General features: G+C 45.3%; 2 long non-coding RNA genes across 2 annotated transcripts; one reads left to right on the forward strand and one right to left on the reverse strand.

The window, feature by feature from the left end:
• Window positions 1-380: 380 nt before the first annotated feature.
• Window positions 381-8,727, forward strand: LOC140702094 (uncharacterized). The gene is made up of 3 exons (XR_012081144.2): window positions 381-5,741; window positions 6,266-6,339; window positions 8,184-8,727. It is a non-coding gene; the product is annotated as an uncharacterized LOC140702094 (long non-coding RNA).
• A 6,037-nt stretch (window positions 8,728-14,764) lies between these two features.
• LOC140701984 (uncharacterized) lies at window positions 14,765-15,962 on the reverse strand. Its single transcript, XR_012081020.2, has 2 exons — window positions 15,650-15,962; window positions 14,765-15,169 (listed from the first exon to the last, which is right to left on the reverse strand). It is a non-coding gene; the product is annotated as an uncharacterized LOC140701984 (long non-coding RNA).
• Between the last annotated feature and the right edge of the window lie 548 nt (window positions 15,963-16,510).

Below are 16,510 nucleotides of genomic sequence, written 5' to 3' on the forward strand. Positions count from 1 at the left end.
GGCCTGGTTGCAGGGCCTTCGCAAAGCCCTGCCTAGCATGGAAGGGATCTCCCGACTGGTCATCTTTTGAGCAGGACAGCCCAAGTGCCTGGCCCTCCTTTTACCTCAGGCTGTCTCTTGCCCCACACTGGTCTGCAGAAGCTGCTGCTGGTGGTGGTGGTGGTGGGCCCTTCCTCAGCAGAGGGAAAGCTTTGGCCCTTTGACTGGAGGGGAGGTTTTCCAAGCTGAGCTCTGGACTCAATGAGGGGCCTTAGAATACTCCTTTCCTCTCCCTCCCATCAGTCCATTGTAAGTGATGGCTCATTCCCTCTCACAGGATGGTCAGGTGGCCAAATGTCAGGGGAACTGGGGCTGCATGAAGGCACAGAGGGAAAGGCAGTTCATGGCCCTTGTGGGAGTCCTCAAAACACAGCTGTGTCATGATGACGTACAACATGGTGTGTCATCTGGAAACACAGGGTAGGTTTGGCCAGGGGTGCTGGAATTGCCGTCCTTGCTGAAAGAGAGTGCAGGACTTCTACATTGGTTTCCTTCATCTCTTTCTGGAAGCTTTTGCTAATTGCTTAGACGGCAGTAGCAGCTCCGCCAGAGTTTAGGACCTAAGAGTTTAGGTGGTTTTGTGATCCTCTGTTCCTTTTGATGGGCTTGCTTCTGTTTTTCATTTCTTCCTAGTTTATGCCTTTACTTTCTCTTTCTCAAACCAGTCTCTGAATCAGTTTTTTCACTGCAGTGCAGATCTTTCCTTTATAATCCTCACTGATCCTTCTTTAAAATTGCTCTTGTTTCTCAGATTGCATTTTTTGCCTGCTAAGGAGTTAGGACTCACACGTGTTGCTACTCTTTTAAATTCCATTTTAGTTCATTGTCCTTCCATTCTTTCTTTGTAATGCTTGTGTTTTTTATAGTCCATGGCGATCATGGCTGACGTGTTTGACCTTGCCATCCTCCTCCTCCGCCTCCTCCTTCTGATCATCCCTATAGTTTCCCTGGAATTCTTGGTGTGAGGCGTCTTGTGGCCAGTTCCCCCCCCCCTTTCGAGTTTTTTTGTGTCATTTAATTTGGATGGAGATTGCTGTTAAGGAATTTTCATCTAGCATCTCTTGCCTTTGATGGCAACCACTTTCTGGAAAGGGGACTGCTTTGTTATCTCCGGCTTGGTGTCCTTCCTTCCTTCCTTCCTTGCACAGCCCAAGGGAGCAGCACCCTCAAGCTGTTGGCCCACAGATATAGGGCTGACTGATCTCTGGCTCCCCTTGCTTCTACTTCACTCACTTGCCATCACCAGCTACCCCTGCTTGCCAATTGCCCACCTACCCAATATCTGGAGCTCTGAGCACATCAGCTGTCATTTAGGGCAATCTTCCTGCTCGCTGTTGAGTGGGATGTGCTCACCAGGCAAGGGTGTTGTTTAAATGCACTAAGGCACCTGCCTGTCTCTGTACTGCCTGGTTGTTTCTTCTCCGCCAACACCCTCTCTCCCTCTGCCAGCCTGGAAGACCCCCATCCCTGCTGGTCTCCTGCTGCCCACCCAACTGCTGTCTCTGGACCATGACTCTGGACAGCCGGAACTCATTAGAGCCTGCAGCTGTGACAGCTGCTGCGGCCACTGTCTCATGTGGTGGACCGGCTCCCATCTGGGAGGATCATGCCCAGTTGATTGGGTCCTTTTAAGGAGAAAGGTGGGGAGGTGGTGGTGGTGGCGACCGACCGACCGACCGACCGACCGACCGACCAACCGACCAATTGTCCCTCATCTGCAGTGCCTGCTTCTTCTTGGGCACCTCACCCAGCTGCCTCTGAGCTATGGATGCTTGATTCGGCTGGCCACTTGGCCCCTGTGCTCTTCCTTGCCTCCCTTCCCACTCAGGAGGAATGCCCCACATGAATGGAGCTTGACATCTCAGTCCTGAGCCAACTGAGAGAGGTTTGCATCTTCAAAGACAGAGCCAGGTTCCTGCAAGTTGATCATAAAGTGCAATGCTTTCTGAGCTCAATTTCCACATTTGGAGCAAGAAGTCTTCCAGCCTCTCACTCAGTCAATGCCCTCCTTCCCACAGAGTTATGCCATAGCAAAGCAAGGCAACGTATCTGTGGGAAACAGGTGGGGGGTGGGGACTCAGCAAGAAACCCTGACTGTGTTTCATGGACTGCTTTATGCAGGATATTCTTGTACAAAACTGCATTTACTCCTCCTGTCAAAGATAATATCAAGTCTTGCTTATCTCATTCCTCATTGCTTTCAACTGCTATTTGTAAAGGACTGTACATTAATTATATAAAATTCAAGTGCAGATTTTCAGATGGTTTTTAAATTTCTGTTTTTCTGAGTACCTGAAGAAGGACAATGAATGCCTTAACTTTTCCATGAATTGATTGCTTAAATTATTAAAAGACAGCCAAAATAATTATAGAATGGATTCAAGATTGGAATCTGGATTCTGCAAGGAAAGACAATCTCAAGTCCTGGGAGTTAATAATGTTCTTGGAAAGCAAATCCTGCTTTACCTTGTGCTGGACCACATTAACTCCAAAGAAGTTTGGGAGCAGCACAGAGTTCAATGTACATTGGCACTGTCTAAAATAATCAAGGATTCACCAGGTAAGAGTTTTGATAGCAAAAAGGACTGTGTTTAATCTCAGCAGAACTGGTCTCTGTTGAGGTTATGTCTGTCTCTCTGATCCTGCTCAGAAATTCAGCACCAAGAAGGAGTTAGAGACAGGTTCCCAGAGGGGGTAACGCAGCAACAACAGAGATGCCTGGCATCGTGAAGATAGAAAAAGCACAGTTGCTCTCCTTGATTGTCCACTTGAGAGACCTTAACTCCTCTCTACTTAAAAGCTATGCCCTTTAAGTCCCATTCTAGCTTTTATTGTATCCCATCCCAAAAGTCATCCTCAAACTTCTGGCTGAAATTAAGGTCAGTCATATCATAGAAGGCAAATGCTTGTTTCCATTTCTTACAGTGTTATCCCTTCAGGCATGCAAATCTTTCAGTGCTATGTGCCTGAGATATCAGACATGCTAACAGAGCTGTGTTATTTCCCAGATATCCAAGTAGAAAACAAAAGCTGGTTAATTTGTCCACACACAGTTCATGTTAAAATAAACAGATCATCTTGTCCTTTCAAAGGCGATTTCTGCGTAATGACATGTTAACTCCTCTTCTTCTAATGACATCTAGTCTGGCTCCCTTTCTTGGGAGAGCAGATGACTAGCTGACACAGCCAGCTCAGGCGTAGGGGGTTTAACAGGGCTCCTAGGCAGAGCCCTCCTGCCTGAGACAACTTCTCCCCCTTCTTCCACAGATGTGGGATTCTGTGTCTCTGCTGGTTAGTGGTGAAAGTCAAGTCTTATTGAATATCTGTTTGCTCAAACAGCAGGAGGAGCCGCATCATCTGCCTTTGAACGGCACTCTTGTCGACTTGGCTGACATGTACAAGAAGCAGCATGCCTGGCAGAAAAGAAAGGGAGAAAGAGGGAGAGAGCGAGAGATAACCATACACTGAACAAAATATTCTCAAGGCATTGGGAAGCTGAACAGATCTCGCCACGTTAAGCTTTAGCCTTGCAATTCAAAGTGACAGATTTTTTTATAGGGTTGACAGAGCCAAATGTATACTGCTCATGCCCCAAGCGAGGCAGGAGGAGAGATGGGGAGAGATTTGCACAGCCGTTGGATGGTTGGCTTTCTTTATGTGGGGCTATCTTGGTGTGGGGATTGCAGCAGAGGCTCTATGTGGGGCCATGGGGGGGGGAGGTGTGGGAGTCACTGGCCAGCCTCAAGAGGAGCAGAGGAAGCTGGTGACAAAACAGCTCCCCTCCCCCGACTGCCTGACTTCTCCTGCCATCCCTTGTTTTCTTTTTGGAGGGTCACCTATGCCTCACTCTTTGACCGACACTCCCTCCCTTGCCCCCCAACTGGGGAGCTCACTAGCCAGGTTAATGTTGCTGGCCAAAATCAGGTGGCCATTCGAAATAAGAAGCCATTCCTCAAAGGAGTGGTGATGTTGGCCCTTGTTTTTCCCCAGTTATCATGGGTGATAGAGATTCTGTGTCCAGAATGCAATTTCTGTCTGAAAATTGTTTTCTCTCATTCTCTGTCTGAGAGAACAGGGTGCTCAAGCCATAGGTGTGCCCAGAAAATGAAGAAACCTCAGGGGCTGATCCTGGCTCTCACCATTAGTTGCACACAGTTTGGCCCCAGATGGTAAAGCCTTCTGAAACAATTGGCCCATCTGACCAGTGCATGGAGCTCATGTGAATTTCCAGAGGTCCAGAAAGCAGCAGCCACTCGGGGTGGAGGAGAGCTATGGAAAAAGAGTCCCGTCAGTCTCAGACCGAGCTCCTCTGCGCCTGTTCTTCCCAGCTTTGGACTGTGCTCCTCCTGTGAGGCCAGAGTCATAGTTGCTCTTTGTGCCTCTGGGAGTCTTTCTTAAATATTAGGAATCCCTCACTCAGTCCCCAGGCTATCCAATTCCACTCTCGACCTGCCTGTTCTTAGAAAGGAGTATGACTAGTCAGGTCATTTTGTTCCTAGTTAATACATGATTTCCATGACCTGTGTCACAAGTGGGCAACTGTTCTGGCCAGGCCAAATTCCAACTTGGGAAGGGCTTCAGGGGCTGTGTTCTGGCTGTGAGTGAATCTAAGGGGGTGATGCAGGCAGAGTGTGGTGTATGTCTTTCCCCACCAAGGGTGGGGGATAAACCAGCCAAGGGTTCAGCTCTGTTCATGAACCACATTGCAAAATATCTGCAGGATCTGCAGAGTAGATCTTGCACCACTGAATGTTGCCAATCCGCGTTTCTAAAAACATTTCAACAACTTCAGAGACCTTGTTATATTCCATCAGTGACATGAGATAATTGCTGACAAATAATCGCTGCAGCCTGCATGGGCCATGGCTTCCCTGTTCCTTGCCTATGTCATGCCTGATTTGCTTGCCAATGTAAAAGATGTTCACCTGGGAAGGAAGACTGGGAAAGTCTTTGGTCTGAAACCCTGGAGAGCTCTATCATGTAAATAGGCAGCTGCTTTTGTGGAATAAAGGAAAGTTTGCAGCATACTTTATTATTTATAGGTGAATGCAAAGTGACATCGCAGACAAACATATTTAGTCCCATATATTAGTACATGCATGTCATGGGACAGGGATAGATAGAGCTCCATGTCACCATTGGATACCTTGTCCGTTCTAGAATGCTAAAACAATTGTAGGGGATCTAGAAACCACCCTAAAACTGCATCAGAAGTCTATTACTTTTAACTTCGTCACTTGCAAACATTGTTTACTATAATCCAGTCTGGCAAGCAATTATTTGGCAATATTCTATTCCAGTTTGCTTCCAAATACATACACAATATATATGATAATAGTAAACACTGACAACTAAAGGATAATTGGTATAAATACACATATCACTTTCTTGCTGTCAACTTGATGTATGGATTATTTATTACTTTTGCTTATTGGCAAGCACGGCTGCTATCAGGCAATTAATGTAAACAAAACCTGCCAAATGACAACAGTTGTTACTTAGAGGTGGGGATAGGCATTGCTTCCCATCAAGATAGGTAATCAGACATTAGAATATATAAATAACCCATGATTTCTCACATTCTCATCAGAAGAATCAGAGCGAGAGACATCTGCAAGGAGATATTATCAAGGCCACAGATAAGAAAGTAGCTCCAGAAAACAAATCAATGGATTTCACCTAGACTGAAAAAATCAAAATAGGTGAGCTTTATTTACAAATGTTTTTCTGTGTATCTTAATATGCTTAGAGCTTCTTAAGAAATTTGTTGTGTTCTAGAGATGTATTCTCTGCCTTTATAGGCATTTTCAGAATGTATTTTATATATTCACATTCTTCTTTTTACTCTTAAAATATGTTATGCTCCTCTGTTTTAGACCTGAGTACTTGCCTAAAGCTTAAATTCAGTATTCATATATTTGTAAGGATGATTCTTGCAAGATGAAATTACATACCTGTGACTTCTCAAAAGTTCCATGTTTTTAATACTATTGGATTTCATGTTATGCTTATAAAACATAAAAGCAATGTAGCAATAAAGCTTAGGAAATTAAGTAATTTTGACGTTGTCTGGAATTATTCCAATTAAAAAAAACACTGAGGTATCTAGATGGATTTTGAAAAGCTTGTCTGGCTGATGTAATTTTGGCATTAGGTATTAATTGGGATAATGTGACAAACCTAGAAACAGCTATAAACATATCGGCTTCTGTGATTTGCCATGTAGGTCTGCATTTAAGTTGGCCTGTAAGGGAAATTGTACAGAGCACCTCCAAGCAGGGTCTAATACACATTTCCATGGTAAGTATGGTTTGGTGTGAACAGACATCATGTTTATTTTTTAGATTATCATGATTGTTCTGAAGGTTGCCATGGTGTGTTTAATCATCCAGGAAGATGCATGAAAATGTAATAAAATGCTAGATTTTACAAGGAAAGTCTCTCACACAGTCTAAGAGAAGTACCACAAGGCCACTTTAAAAGTGTATTTTTAATTATAACCATAAGTTACTGAAAATAGAAAATAGCATAACCCTAAACAATTTAAAAATTAGCATCTCTCTTCAGCTGATCAGTCAATCCCAAATAGGGTCAAAGACCTTAATCTTCTAGATGAATCCCAGTTTGTTCTCCATTTTTGCATAGAAGTTAAAATTTTCAGATTGTAAAATATGTGAATTAGCTGTCATTTGCATGGTCTATCCAATTACCATTTTAAAATATGCCGTTTAATCTCCTTGACCTTTTCATTGTGGTTCAGAGCTGGCAGGAGTGAAATCCAAGCTGTTAATGCATAGTGTAGCCCTACACGTGTTTGCTTAGAGGTAAGCCCCTTTGAATTTAGTGTCATGGCCAATTCAACATGTATTAGATTGATGCCAACATTCTAAATGTTTTTGTCATGCATAGATATTGAAAAAGGTAGGAAAAGAAAAACAACCCAAAGACGGGAAGAAAATTGTCAGAAATCTTGGGCTGCCATGCCACGAGGATAGGAGTTGTTGGAATTCATCTAGCATCCAGGAATGGCCAACCATGCATGCATTTGCAGCCGTAGGAGCCAAGTCGGGACATCAAAGGCCCTGATGGGCACACAGACCACTCTCTAGCCTTGCTTTGCTACCCTCAGCTCACATTGTTGGCTGGCAAATGGAGAGCTGTGACCAGCGAGTGCCGTATGAGCACAGGATCAGGCCCAGGGCTCGTCTCTGAGCTCACCATGGTTCTACATCTGGGGGGGCTGCACCTCTTGTTTTACTAGGTGGTTTCAGAGGCCATTGTCAGTGGAATCCTACAGTCCCAGAGGGACATTTATATGCTAATGTCTTTTTCCTAGTCTGAAGCATGTGTCTAGAAGACCCCTTTGTGTTAACCTCTGTGGAAGAATTTTAAAAAAAAAGGGGGGGGGGAAAGGCTTTCCTCAAGGAAACAGCAGAGTTTCTGTAAGATGAAGTCTAATTGTCTGTTATCAGATGTCCTGTAAAATTCAAGGCCTATTAAAGAAGCTAAAAATATTGAAGCCCTAATTTCAGCATAATAGCATTTTAATTTCAGCAAATCACAGCTCTATTGTTACAGGACATTTTGTTACATGGATGGGGTAAGAGGGTCCATCACAGCTCTATTAGGAAAACACATACACCATTTTCTTTTCTTTGAGATATTCAATTAAATCTGTACTATTCATTTTTTGTCTCAATTAAATCTCTGCAATCATCTAACCCTTCATGACTTTTTTTACTTATCATGTGAGAAAACAATGGTTATTAGCATTTAAAAGATTTTGTTTTTAGAGCAGCTAATTGCTTTACTTATCAGGAAGCTGTTAGCAAAGCAGTCACTTTCAAGAGTGACGGGTCAGTTTAACTGATCACTGAAATTTATTTTAATATTCAGCCTTTGATCCCCAAAGTGCTGGTTTTAGAGGGAGAGCCTCATCACGGCTCTTTGAGTGGAAAGGCAGGGCTACAGCCGTGGCCAGCACCAGCCTTCAAGGGCTCCACTGCAAGCCCTCTAATTGTGCTGGACTTCATACACTGCTGAGTGTGCTTGCAAATCTCTGTTTGCTGAAGGCCTTGATGCGCCACAATGAGTGTAACCCAGATTATGCAGCCACGGCTTTTCTTTTCTTTTCTTTTAACCAGGCAACACCACTGCATGGGGAGGAGAAGGCATTCTGCAGATGCTCAGTGGTACTCTGCTGCTATTTCCAGGGCTGGTGAGTAAAATGAGAGGTGCTTTCGATGCTGCTGGCAAGACGTCCTCAGTCTGCAAAGGTGATGCTGTTGCCACTGGGACGAGAAGGCCGAATGAATGCTCTGGGAGCCCTCAGCGTGAAGTTCAAGTCCATCACAGAGTCATAGAAAATTGAAGTTGGAAGGGGCCTACAAAGCCATCAAGTCCAACCCCCTGCTCAAGGCAGGAATACAATCAAAGCATATCTGCCAGGTGATGATCTAAGTTTTTCTTGAATGCCTCCAGTGCTGGAACTCAGCAACTCACGAGGTAACTGGTTCCACTGTCGTACTGCTCTAACAGTTAGGAAGTGTCTCCTGACATTCAATGAAAATCTGGCTTCCTTTAACTTGAACCCATAGTTGCATGTCCCACACTCTGGGATGAGCAAGAACAGATCTTGCCCCTCCTCTGTATGACAGCCTTTCAAATATTCGAAAACTGTTATATCAACCCTCTGTCTTCTTTTCTCAAGGCTAAACAGGCCCAGTTCTTTCCGCCGTTCCTCCTAGGGCTTGGTTTCCAGCCCCCTGATCATCATCCTTGTCGCCCTCCTCTGAACTTGTTCTCATTTGTTAGCATCCTCTTGAAGTGTGGTGTCCAGAACTGGACACAAGACTCAAGGTGGGGCCTAACCAGTGCTGAATAGAGGGGGGGACTAACACCTGTTAAAGTAGGGAGTCAAGAGATAAAAGGAACAACAGGGAAGTTTGGCCTTGGAGTTCAAAACGAAGCAGGGCAAAGGCTGATAAGAGTTTTATCAAGAGAACAAGCTGGTCATCACAAACACTCTTTTCCAACAACACAAGAGGCGGCTCTACACATGGACATCACCAGATGGGCAATACCGAAATCAGATTGATTATGTTCTCTGCAGCCAAAGATGGAGAAGCTCTATACAGTCAGCAAAAACAAGACCTGGAGCTGATTGTGGCTCTGATCATCAGCTTCTTATAGGAAAATGCAAGCTTAAACTGAAGAAAGTAGGAAAACCCACTGGGCTAGTCAGGTATAATCTAAACCAGTGGTTCTTAACCTTGGGTTACTCAGGTGTTTTTGGACTGCAACTCCCAGAAGCCTTCACCACTAGCTGTGCTGGCTGGGGTTTCTGGGAGCTGCAGTTCAAAAACACCTGAGTAACCCAAGGTTAAGAACCACTAATCTAAACAAAATCCATTATGAATACGCAGTGGAAGTGAAGAACAGACTCAAGGAGCTAGATTTGGTGGACGGAGTGCCTGAAGAGCTACGGCTGCCAGGCTGCCATGTCTCCTGCCTATGCAGGCCCCCTTTGATGGCTGCCCTTTGCTCCTGAGTCCTGATGGAGGCCGGTTGGGCTCTGCCCCGTAGTAGCAGTCAATCAGGCCATTGATTTGAGCCGATGAGGCCGGATTCAGCAGAATCCAAGGTTGGGCAGAAGAGACAACATTTATTTCTGGTCCTCTCTGGTGCTTCCCCTTGACTTTGGGCAAGGATCTCACTTCTCAGAATCTTAGGCTGCTTGCTTCTCCACTGACTGTTACAGATAAAAAACAAATGGCCGTAGCATTTTTTAGAAAGAAAGGTTTCTCATAGACCCTCTGCTTAGTAAAAACTAAGTTGTAAATTCCTCAGAAGGTCCTCAAAATTGAGGGGAACAATTCAAAAAAGGCTTCTGCGAAAGTACTTGATCTCCCTCATTTTATGGAGAATCCTGAGGAGGGTGTGATCTGGTGAATACAGTGAATACAGTACATGTGGACTTTCAAAGCACTGTGAGAAATGGGATGCCAAGTTACGTAAGCCTGTGGCCTGATCCTGCAGCCAAGCTCTTCATAGGTTGTTAAGTTGCTATTACGATTAACAGGAAGAGGGTCAACACTTTTGAGGGAATGTCTTTGCTCAGTTTTATCTAATCCAAAGAGATATAATAACTCCTTGCCATTATATTCAATTCAGAGCACACAGATAGTTAATATTCCATTAACAAGATCATTACAAGCTCCAAACAGGAACATTTCTTTGTTTTAAGAAGCAAAGCTGATCCCTTTAGAGTGGAGGAACTGCTGAATCAGCAGCTGCACTGATTCATGCACTATGATTTATGTTCTTAACATTTTAATTTACATGAAGCACTTCAATTTAAGAAAGACTTTAAAAGCTACAAGTTTGCTAATAACTTCTATTAACAGGCCAAAAGGCACTTCTAGCCATCCAAAAGGTTACCTACACGCTCCTACTTACTTTTGTGTGTGTCAGGGCAGACAGTGGTCTGTGTGGGGCACCTGAGGCTAGAAGAGGGGTCTGGGAAGGGGGAGCCATTGCTGGGCATGGAGCTCTTGCCTTGGCCTGGCCTCAGCTGCCTGCGCGGCACGGTGCGCTTTGGTACTCAAAGGGATCAACGGGACCGGCCTCACAACCTGTGATTGACTTCTTTGCTCTGGCAGTGTGGGCTCCTCCTTTTGATGAATGGCACTAAAAGGACGCAGCAGGACATGCACCGCCTCACCAGAGGTGTCATTCAGCTCTCTCCTCCTGGCCGGTTTTCACACAGAGTCATACATCCACCCTCTGATGCAGAAAATGGCTGTGGCTCAAGTCCCTGAGAGTAATCTCTGCTTCTGACTTTTAATTCTTAGGGTTATCACTCTGTCACTCTTACAACTTTATCAGACTGAGACTTTGAGTAAGCCCTGGGATGCAGGGTGGAAGCCTAATGTCCCCTATAACTCCAGGGTGCTGAGACGCACGCGCATCTGTGTGTAGTGAGGGCTTGCACTGAGAAATGGGTTGCGCCCACTCCTCCCTGGAACAGAGGCCATGGGCCAGGATGACTTCTGCCCCATGAAACAGAAAAAGGCTAGGCAGCCCGATAGGTTCCCTAAGCAAGGTGCCTGCTTCAGGTGGATCCCTGGCCCAAATGGTCACGGAACAAGCCTCACCACCGAGCTGAGCAGGTGCCGACACTGGCTTCTGGGGAGGCTGTCAAAGTGCAGAGTTGATTGAGGAAGATGCTCAGGAGCCTGGCAAGGGCCAAAGGTTAAGTCTCAGCCTTTTGCAGTTCCAACCCTATACAAGCCCCCAGGATGCTGTTGCCCAGCACTGCACAGCAAGATTCCCAGGGCAGAGTCTCTCTCTCTCTCTCTCTGTCTCTTTGTGCGCATGCTCAGGAAGTGTCTCTGATGGTCAGCCATTTGGACTTTTGTGCCTTCGTGTTCTGGGAGGGAGTGCATGTCTTGGTCAGCCGTGGGGGAAGCAATGGCTGGCAATGCTGAACAGAAACAACCCAGCACCCCCTTGGCTCGGCATCAAAGACCACATGGGCAGGATTGGCTCAAAACGGTTTGGCTTTCCCGGATGCACCTCTGTGGACCGTCAACTGCCCTGCTGAACACCATGGCCAAGGGCCCTTCTCTCCTGCTGTTAAAACTTGAGTCCATTCCTCCTAACCCCCCACCCCCACCCCCATCCCCGCCCCTGCCCCCCACCTCACCCCACAGCTGCTCCGGCTTCAGTTCCATATATTATTCATTACAATCAAATATGACACAGTGGCGACTCCATAAACTTGCTTTTCATATCAGAATTGCTTTTATTGAGTAACACACACAGGAGCCCCCCAGCTTCCCGCAGTTGAGGCTGAAATGAGCAGTTCTCTCATTGTAATAATGCGCTTCTGTCATCTCCTTATTATCAGCATGATAAAAGATGAAATATTCACAGATGCTGCCCTCCTAACCTGATCACAGCTTGATATTTGAGCTTTGGAAATGAGTTTTATAAGCTTTAATATACTCCTTGGCGGAGTGACCCCTGAAATTAAACATTATTACAGAGCGGATATTTAAAAAGCTGGGGCCGCAAATTACATCAAAATGAAAATATTAAGGCATATTACGACTCTACCAAGTGGAGGCTCACTGGTTTGGAAGCTACGGAGGCCATAAAATGCAGCCGTCTGGTGCCCAAAACATCAGGGGGGAAAAAACAGCTGCCGCATTGTGACTTCAGTTATGATTCAACCTGGACCAAACGAAATTATGGGAATGTCTCTCCCACTCCAGGCTGCTGTTTCAGGGAGAGAAACAACATTATTCTCAGCTTTTTCTTCCTGTTGCTCTTTCATGCTCAGCTTCGACCCACCTTACTTCTTCTCTCTGCGAACAGAAATAAAACAAATCCCTGCTTATAAGGAAACCAAAGAGCACGGCAATAGCAGTGCATGGAAAGGGCCATGGAAAGAGTCTTCGCAGGCAGGTGCATTTGCTGCTCTTAGGGGGAAGCTTCCACCTACATGCCAGCAGAGCAGGGCCCATGCTACAGTCGGGAGGGGGAGAGGGGGGGCTTTGCTGCAGGGTGCACTAGAGAGGGTCCTGCCCACAGAGGCACTGAGGGGGTGGGCGTTGTTTTTAGCAAATGATGATCTTGACCATCTTTAGAGTGAGGAAGAAGCTGGTGCTCCATGGAATAAGCTCTTAGAGCCGTGAAAAACTGACACATTGGCTTTGAACTCTAGGCATTACATCTTCTTTCAAGTCTTACACTTTGAAGGAAAGAGTGTGTTCTATGTCAGGGACCTCTATGTGCATACCAAGCATTTGCAGCTAAAATATTTGCATCCCATGATTTTCAAGGAAGTTTCAAACACGTTTGAAATAGGCAGATCCTTTAAAAGAAGGGTGTGTGCGTGTAGGAATGAAATGCAAAACTATGGTGGGCTGAAACGCAAGTAGCAGCCATGCTGGTCTTGCTTCAGCTGGCACTGGGCACCTGGTGGCACCGTGCTGCTGGTGGGATAGGTGCCAAGCCTGCTCCGTCTGGGAGAGGAGGGGAATTGATGACCTCAGAAAACATAAGCATGGTATATGCATGACAGACATGATTCCACTGCCCCCTGGAGATACCACCACATTCCTTTATTTCTCTCAATCTTTCTCTCTGTCTTGGGAGATTTTATAAATGAAAAGGGGTATTAAAATGTAGAGAGAAGATAGATAAAAGTAGGTTGTTTTGAGCTGTATCTTTCTAGGAGCGCAGTTTGAACACAGCATTCTCATCTCAGCCAGGCTTTTTGGTGAGGGGTGTGATGGACATGGGGGAGAAGTGGCTTTTCCATTCTCGATCAGCCTTCAGGCCCTGCAGAAACCATGTGGGGCCCCAGAAGGATGCCTTCAAACCACTCCCAAGCATTCATGTGTGCCCGCCGCTTTCCTTGAGACATGCTCTGACCGGCCTTCAGTCACCTGTGGGAGAGAAGCTGCTGGAAGTCCCCTCCAGGCTCACCAAGGTGCTTCCCAGAGACCTCGAGGTTGGCGTGTCCTGGGAGGACTGTCGCTTTGCTCTTTTGCTGCAGTGCTTGAGCATCACTGTCTTGGGGCATCATCAAGTCCAATGTGGCTGCAGTATTCCCACCACTGATCCGGTGAAAGCCCTTCCTAAATTGAACAAGCCCAGCCACCTCCTGACTCGTGGGAATGATTGCGAATCAGAATGCAGGCATGTTCCTGTCTCCGTGGATGCTCTCATTCCCCTTGAAAGAAGCAATCATCTCTTTCCAGCTCTGCTTGCCCTTTCACTCAGATGCATTTGGAGATAATACAGAAAGGATATGTGTGTGTGTGTGTGTGTGTGTGTGTGTGTGTGTGTGTGTGTGTGTGTGTGTGTGTGTGTGTGTGTGTGTGTGTGTGTGTGTGTGTGTGTGTGTGTGTGTGTGTGTGTGTGTGTGTGTGAGAGAGAGAGAGAGAGAGAGAGAGAGAGAGAGAGAGAGAGAGAGAGAGCTCAGTCATGGTTGCAAGTGTTCTCTGACTAACAGACCTGGCTACGATCGCCTGTTTTCTTGGGAAGGGGAAACTTCACTTTAAATTTAAATTCACAGAGTGCAGCTTCCTCTTTGTGTGGGCTTCGTAATGTACTGTGTGTGTTTGTGTGCATCCATTTTTGCAGAGGCCTCCATGGTGGCTGAAGAGAATGATGAAGCACAAATCCAGAAGGCCAAGGGGCAAGAGGAGAGAGGGCCATTTTTGGAAGAGGGGGTCCTTTAAGTGCTGAAAAGCGTCTAACTGGCTAATGTAGGACAATCTCTTTACAACTCCTGTCATTTGCTGATTAGTTCACTTAGTTTTGTGATTGGGCTTCAGTAGGTAATTCTTTGTTAATACTTGTACACTTACTGTTTAGCTTTGTATACTGCCTTTTTAAGGGTTCAGAACCACAACAGTCTGCTAGGATCCAGTCTCTGGAACACATTTTAGCCTCAATGACATTTATCTGTAACACAGATAGCTTTGAGCTAAAAGTGAAAAAAGGGCACCTAGAAGAACCCCCTTGTTCTGGTGTAGGGAAGCTAGTATTTTCTATCACTGATTAATGTTGGAAACTCATAACTAATTACATGATCCCAGCTTTTCTTGCCATGTTCATTTACATGCAATTTATATAATTGCTTCTGCTTCACTGGTCAGATGTTTTGCTTGCATTTAAATATTTTCCTTGTATTGAAAAATAATCTAAGTTTTCAATATCAAATTCAGTTTATTCTTCAGAATAATGCAAGAGCCAAGATGAAAGACTCAAAGAATCAGACAGATGATTTTAAAACAGAACAAAGCCTGGGCATAAAGAAAACACTTCTGCATCCAAAAGGCAAAGTTTAAGGTTTCTAGCATCAGCATCTATATTCCCCCAACCTTCTTGCTGCAGGTTTAGGTTATCTTAAGGTAAAGGCCGCGGTCACACCAGTGAAATGTGACTTTTAATCATGTTCCTGTCATGCTTTGGGGTCACATGGTATTGATTCCAGGGTGTGTGTTTGGGTTACTGAGTCATTTCCTTCCAGTTCAATAAGTGCCTAGATCGTCTTGTTGAAATCATTTGAAAGAAGCTAACCAATGCGTTGACACTAACACCACCAGGGAACCTTTAAAAGAACATGCACAATGACACTAGTTAAAAAACATTATGATAAGACCATTCACACATGCAGCAATGCGACATTTAAAAAAAAGATCCACAGGAAAAAAGTAGAAGTTTCTGGCCAAAGGAGGAATTATCTGCAGTTAGCATGCTCACAGAGTAAATGATTTGCTAATGGCTGAGTGTCATCTGACTGCAAATGTATGATACAAACCCATTGGGGGATATGAAGTAACGTTTGGCTAGGCAGGTATGGTCAGAAGGGAAGGGAAGGGGAGAGAAGAGAAGAGAAGAGAAATGCATTTGCATGGTGCCAAAAAGGTGATAAAGTCAAAGGAAGTTCCTTTGGAAAGAGGGTACCATCGCTGAGCACAGGTGACTCTTGCAGCCTGCAGGTATCATCATCTTTAAGGAATCCTCCAATTATGAAAGGATTCTACAATCTCACTTCTTCTAAGCATCTATTTGCCAGGTAAGCACCTACCTGTTTCGCTGTAACACCTCTGTCAAAGGCAGAAAATCTCTCTCTCTTGCCAGCATCCCCTTCAAGGTTATGCATCTTCTTCAATGTAAGCTGAGTGACACCCAAGCACTTTGAACAATACGAGATTCAGGAATAAAAAAAATACAAGGCTGCTAGCCAGGGATTTACAAGATAAAATGAAATGGAATGAAAGACAAAGGCAATAAGGCATGGGCCACTTAGGGCCCTCACACCCTCTTGGCTTGACAGCGCTGTTGCGAGAATGAAACAGGGAGGACGACAGTTCACTGTAGAAAAGGTGGGTTCTAAAAGGAACCAGCAAAATGAGGAACCTCTTGATGGTGCTATGGGCCACAGTTTCGCTGCGAAGCCCCACTCATAGAATGGGCTGACATCAGCAGTGACAGCAGCAGATTGCCACGGATTAAATACTTCTTTTTTATTTTGGAGTCTGCATGGCTTGCACACAATGAGACAAAACTTTGTGCATCCTGAAATCATGGCTGCTGATTGATTGTGTCATTCCTGCTGTGCAGGTGGAATCCACTCAAGAGCAGCTTTATGAAAAAAGTTACACCATTAAGTGCCCTGCAGCTGAAGTTGCCCCACCCATCAGGTGTCATCCATCCATCCTCCCTTTTCATTCCCCTCTTTACCTCTCCTCTCCTGAAAAAATTACCAAGACCCTTTGGCACAGGCAGAGGAGAAGCTTGCCAAGGGGCTCTTATGCTTCCCCTCAGTTCAGCCACCATTAGCAGGAACATAAAGTGGGGTTTTACAACTCTCCGCCAGAGCTTATGCAGTTGAACCTTGCCTGCTTTTGCATGCCAAAACTTGAAGTGCTACTGTTAACCTGAATCT

The sequence above is a fragment of the Pogona vitticeps genome, chromosome 9 (genome assembly GCF_051106095.1).
Source record: "Pogona vitticeps strain Pit_001003342236 chromosome 9, PviZW2.1, whole genome shotgun sequence".
In the NCBI taxonomy this organism is placed as follows: Eukaryota; Metazoa; Chordata; class Lepidosauria; order Squamata; family Agamidae; genus Pogona; species Pogona vitticeps.